The sequence below is a fragment of the Cynocephalus volans genome, chromosome X (assembly GCF_027409185.1).
Source record: "Cynocephalus volans isolate mCynVol1 chromosome X, mCynVol1.pri, whole genome shotgun sequence".
Lineage (NCBI taxonomy): Eukaryota > Metazoa > Chordata > Mammalia > Dermoptera > Cynocephalidae > Cynocephalus > Cynocephalus volans.
The window spans coordinates 60,133,717-60,140,113 of NC_084478.1; the positions used below are offsets into that span (position 1 = coordinate 60,133,717).

The 6,397-nt window shown below is 46.9% G+C and overlaps 1 pseudogene; it reads right to left on the bottom strand.

Annotated features, from left to right (window-relative positions):
* Positions 1–3,022: 3,022 nt before the first annotated feature.
* On the bottom strand, positions 3,023–4,066 carry LOC134366627 (melanoma-associated antigen B10-like; annotated as a pseudogene).
* Between the last annotated feature and the right edge of the window lie 2,331 nt (positions 4,067–6,397).

Consider the following 6,397-nt stretch of genomic DNA (forward strand, 5'->3'; position numbering starts at 1 on the left):
AATAGAGAAAGAATAAATTTTTTCAACAAATACTGCTTGGATAACTAAACCACATGCAAAAAAAAAACAACCCTTACCTAACCCCATATACAAAGATTAATTCAAAATGGATAAATGACCTAAATTCTGAGAACAGCTTGAATGAGTCTAGAATGAGGTTTTACCCAGTGCTTCCCAATAAGAGGCCAGGCTTTGGCGGTTTGATTTGGGCTTGTGAAACCCTGAGCAAAGAAACCAGCAGAACCAACTCATACATCTCGCATACGAAAGTGTAAAAAAAATAAATGTGGGTTATTTTAAGTCCTTAATGCATGGCAATCTGTTATGTCAGCATTGGAAACTACTATTTCCTCCTAGAAAGACACCGGGGTTTTTCAGAATCCAGCTTCTGGACATGGTTTCTACACAGTGATTTCCTCGGTTCCTCCTCATCTACCCCTTAAGAGGGAGGCTTTAATTTTTTACCATTTAGTTAAGTTCACTCATCAGTGTACTGATTCAGTGACAGCCTCAAGTAAGTCACCAAATTACGTTCTTCTTTCTTTCTAACCTCACCTGCTTTCTAAAACCTCCTCTTTAACTTGAGGGTTATCTTTCACAAACCAGTAGATTCTGTACCAAGTATGACTCTACTCACGAGTGGATTTGGAAAAATCTTTGCGAGTGTGGTTGAAGCACCCGGAGCGGAAGGGCAGACACGTAAACTTCACTGTCAAAATAAACAGTTACGTGGAAGGGACTATTGTCATCAGAGGGCTTCCATGGTGAAAGATGAGGTAGGGGATGTCTATAGGGAGTTGGAATGCTCTAAGTCAGGAGAAAGCAAGGAAGGTTATTCTGGACTTTCTTCCCCATAGCAAGCAGGGTGCGGTCTTCATGGAAGGAAGCAGGGAAGAGCTGAACAGCAGGTCAGGATGCAGATTTGGGCCTGTGGGCCCAGTGGGGCACACTCAGGGGAAGAGCAATGTAATTCAGAAAGTGCTGGGTCTGTCCCATGTGCCAGGGCCTGGGCAAACTCAGCTTTCAAAAAACCCTGATGCTAGGACCAAGTGGACCCTAGCAAATGAGGCCCATAGGCAGTCCCCAAATGGTCTTTAGTTCTCATTTTCTCCTTCACTTATTACACCTGGAATTAGTACACTGGCCCCAGGTTCCTCCTTTTCATTACCCAGAGACATTGTGCAGTAGTGAGAAGAAAAATGAAGTAAGACACACACGGTTGACTTAGGCAAGGAGGAGTGGGAACAGTGTGTGCTCTAAAAGACTTCAGACCAGGGTTCTAATTCTGACACTTATGAACCATGTGAAGTCAGGAAAATTGCTAATTTCTATGAGGCTCAAGCTCTTCGTGAAGTGAGCTTGATAAGCCCTGCCGTGCAGGATTCCGGGGATGAATGTAATGCATGAAAGCCCCTGACACAGTACCTGGAATCAGTTGCATTTTTAATAACTGGCAGTTATTACTATTATCATTTTGACACCAGACCCTACCGAAATCTGCTCTGTGATTTTTTTTTTTTTTTTGTAAACCAAGAAATGTCAGAGAATTTGTATTCTATGATACAGCACACAAATCAGTCAAAATGCTGCTTAGCAAGTGAAACTCAGTTACTTACTGTATAACTTTTTGCAGTTATATTATTCATTGTGAGTGTGTAGGAGTATTCCCCAACTGGATATAACTTAAGGCTCCTAGAATTTGTGTCAAGGACTTATTCCTTCCATCCTTTCCAACTGTCCTTCCATCCAAACCACCCCATCTTCATTTATTTCACTTCCATTAAAAATCCAGCCCTTAAGAGTTTGCCAAATTACACTCAAGACAACCTAATAAAATGCCCTTTTAATGGAGTGGGATCTCTCTCCCAGGCCAGGGTGAACACTGCCAGCAGAGTGCCTTCTGATCACATCTATGTCAGGTGCTATCACCCTTATTTCTCAGAAACTCCCTGGAGCTGATGTGCATAAAACACATAATCTGTGTACTGTACTGGGAAAAGGACACTGGGGAAGGATACAGGATACCTTCCATTGCTGCCTTAGGAGATGGATTCTTTCTAGTCTATCCATGACACCAAAGTAACTGCTAAAAGCAGTTCTCCACACTATGCATTAGTCCAGGATACACCTTTTTGAGGATCTGGCCCCTGCTCACCACTCCCATAGCTTCATCTGACCCACCACCCAGCCTAACTTAAAAAGAACTCATTTTAAGGACTTGCGGTTTCCTGAGGCTCCAAATTCACCTTCCTCAGGGCATTTGCACTTCACTGCTGTCATCTGCATCCTCCCACCGTAATTTGACTTGTCCTTTATGTTTTAGGGTATATCTCACCATCTTCATTACATGACAGCTGCTCTCAGACTTTAAAATTCAGTGGGCATAGTTGGGCCTTGTTTATCCTTAGGCTCCCAAAATTAGCACAGAGCCATTCAAAGAACAGATGTCCAAGTAATGTTTGAGAAATAAATAATGACACAGTGTGCAAGAGGTCTAATTTATTATGATGTAGCTGTACTTTCTCCTACATTCTTGAGTAAGCTAATCATATACAAGTATATATCTCCTACTTTTATGGAACAGACTACAAATGACAAGGAAATACAAGAATTTATAATCTTTTACTTTTTTCCCTCTGTTTCTTGATCCCAACTATTTTACTGCTGTCTTTTCACATTTCCAAGGAAATGCCTAATCCACTACTATGTTATCTTGTTTGAGATCACTAAACAAGTTGGAAATTTTCACAATTGTTTCTATGAAAGAGTAAGACTTTTAGTCTTAAAATTCATACACATCAATAAATGTACAACATTTTATCACTCATAAATTTGGATTTTGAAGCTACTTAAACTTTCTACTAAGAGGAACATTTAAACCAATATCCAAGGTACCGCATAGAACAAGAACACACACGTTACACACTATGTAGTTGCCAGTTTGCCAGCCTCACCCGAACCTCCACTAATGAGAATATTAGATGTCCTCTTCAATAACACAGTCAAGAATTTTCCTCAGCCTTCACTTGGGGCAGGAAAAGCTGCTGGAAATGGCCCTAGAACGAGCACTGGCCATCGCAGCAGTTCGAGCCCTAGCTGCAACTCTGGCGTGGGCTCGCTCCTCTTCATCTCTCAGAGCCTCTTCATACAACAGTGAGAAGGCATTAGGGATGGTCTGATGGATCTTGGCCAAAAACTCAAGAACTTTCATCTTGCTGGTTTCAGTGTAAGCTCTTGAACCCCACAGAAATTCATAGCTTGGAGGATCACTTTTGGGCACCTGACAATATTCCAGGTACTTTTCTTTTACCAAATCTTCGGTGAGAAGCTTCTTGGGTTCCCATAGATGAAATGCTTCCCCATCATATACTCCCATCATATTTAGCACTTCCCAGACATGCTCCTCAGTGGCACAACTGCCCTTTGAGAAGATTACAGCCAGAACAGTCATCAGGAGGCCAGTCTTGGCCATGCCTGTGTTGTCATTCACTCTTGCATCACAGCTTAGTTCCAGTTTGTTGATGAGGACATAGAGGCTCCTGTTGGGATCGACTTCTTTCACGTCAAGGTGAAAGATCAGCTCCAGGCGCTTAGAGGCTCTCCTCAGGATCTCAGGGAAGTGGTTCTTATCCTTTTGGATCACATTTCTCAGCATATCTGCCTTTGTAACGGGCTCATTCACTTGATACTTGTACAGCAGGTAACAGACCAGCATCATAGCCTTCTTTTCTACAGGGAGTCTTTGCCTGTGCTCAGTGGAAGCCTGGGCCTGTGAAGCATTTGGCCTTTCCTCAATTTGGCTGCTGGCGCCTTCATTAGATCTTGTGGATGAAGCAGCTGCTGCAGCAGCAGTGGTGGATGGGGCTTTCCCTGGCTCTTGCTGATCGCTGGGTGTTCCAGTAGCAGATGACCTCTGGGGATTTTCCTTGAAATGAGGAGACAAGAAAGAGAGGGAATTTTCTTTCTCCACTACAGTGGCTTGAGCACCCTTCACACCCTCAGGTTCTTCTTGAGCCTGGCGGCGTTTCTCACGGGTATGGAGCTAGCTCTTCTGACCCCGAGGCATGATGACTGGGGCCAGAGACAGCAGGCAGGAGTGTGAGACAGAGGGCAGATGATTCAGGGACCTGTAGGAAAGAGGATGAGACGGTGTGATCCTCCTCAGCAGGGCAATACCACCTTGGCTTTATCAAAGGCTGCCTCTGCAGGTTTCTTGGAGGGCACTGCTCAAGGAACCCACAAGCCTCCGTTTCACTGATAAGCCTTTCCCCTGAGGACCCTGTGGAAGTAACTAGAGAGTATGTTAGGCTGCAGCCCTCCCGTGGTGCCTGCGTCTTACTGGGGCTGACAGTGTCTGGCAGGTCCGTACCCTGTGGAGCTTCCTCTGTTGTGGGATAGGAAACGTTTCTCTCAATTCACAGTCAGGGTCATCACCTTGACTTCTGGCATGACCTGTGATCTCTCTACTTAAGTGCTTTGATGCTGACTCTCCCATACCAAAGCCCTCAGCTCCCTGATGCCCTGGACGAGAAACTGAGGGGGAATCTCATCTGACCACATCTGCCTGAGGACACCCTGGGATGGCAGCAATGGCAGAGCTCTGAGTTTCTTTCTATCCTGGGGTAGAGTTCTTGGTCCTCACTCAGAATCCTCACCTTTTCTTCTTGTAGGGCCTGATTCCCCTCCCTCTGCTGGCCTCAGACTTATTCCCTCAAAGCAAGGCCTTCACATCCCTGAGCCTCCTGAAGAGGATATTAGGGAAGCCTCAGAATTATCTTCCTCAGGGACCCCATCCGGAATGACACAGTATGTAAGGCTCTGTGAAACCCCCTCTGTTATCCTCAGCATTACGGTTTCTCATCATGACTCCTCACCTTGACAGCCTTGTACCTTCCCCTGTGCAGCCCTGAGGCCTATACCAATCAGACCAAGGCCCTCATCCACCTGATATCCCAGAATGTTATCTCTGAGTAGGCCATGGGCCGGGTGGGGGAGAGCGGGGGCGGAGTGTGCACTCAGAAGGGACATCTGCCCAGGGTTTCCCAAGGCTAACCACAGAATTAGAGCCTGCCTCCCTCAGTCCACACTTTGACTTGCCGAAGGGCCTGAGTCACCTCCTCTTAATGACCTGCCACTGCCCTGTCAGACCAAAGCCCTCCTCCCACTGTGGTCACTAAGGATAAAGTGAGGATATCTTAGTCTCACAGTTCTGCAGAAGAGCTACCAGGGCTCATAGTAGTGGTGGTGCTCTGTGGGGATCCCTTTGTCCTGGGGGAGAAAGTCCCCTCAGTCCTTGCTCAAGATTCTGAACTTAACTCTCATGTTCACCGAAGAGGATTCCCTCTGCTGACCTGAATCATCTAGCCTTACACCAAGGTTCTTATGCATCCTCCCCCCACCCCTGCCAGAAGGTGAAAAGAGGGTTCACCTGCAGCCTTACAGCCATGCCAAGGGGCCTCCCTGGCCGACAGCAGGGGTGGAGCTCTGTAAGGCCTGCACTGTTCTAAGGAGGTTGTTTTTTGCACAGCTCAAATAGGGACATTTCATTGATTCGTGGCAGAGCCTGAGACTCCTTCCTCTGCTGGCCCGAGGTAGAAACCCTCATGCGACACTTTCATCTCCCTAAGCTGCTAAAAGGTGGAAGTTGGGTGGGTCATTTCCAGCCAGGTGCAGGGCTCTGCAGGGACCTCTCTGTTATGGGGAAGGGGGAATTCCACTGAACTCATACAGGGTCCTTCATTGGCTCTTGGCAGGTGCTGGGACCCTCCCTCTGCTGGCTTGTTGCCATTACCCAAGTCCAATGCTGTCCCTTCCTTGATTCCCCACAAGGGTAATTCAGAGGGCGATATCTCAGCCAATCCCTGCCAGGGACCTTCTGAGGCTGATGGGAGAGGTGGGACTGTAGGACCTTCTCTCTTTGGAGGTAGGGGGTGCCCTTAAACCTTACTTGACGTCTTCACCTTACCTTTTGGCAGAGCCTGGACGTCTCCCTCTGCTGACCAGAGGCCGACTGTCTTACAACAAGGTCTCACCTCCCACAAACTCCAGAGGCGGAAGTCAGTGTGTGACTCTTCTAGTCACCCCTGCATGGGGCCTCCCAGGGCTGACAGGAGGGGCGGTGCACTATAGAGCATGATTCTGTGGTGCCCCCTGTGTTGCAGAGTGGGTGACTCCATAAGTCCTCTCTTCAGAGGGAGATCCCTAGTTTGCCTTCTGGCTTCACTGATTGAAGGATCCCTGCAGAAATTCCACCTCCCTATAATCTCTGGACAGTTTCTCAACTTAAACCCTTATGCATAGTAAGTTTGCTTCCCAGGTATGACGTGAGATGGAGAGGCTGTGGCACCAGGTAGCGGGCACAGAACAGGTTCTGAACCATCAAAGAAAGTGCATAGTG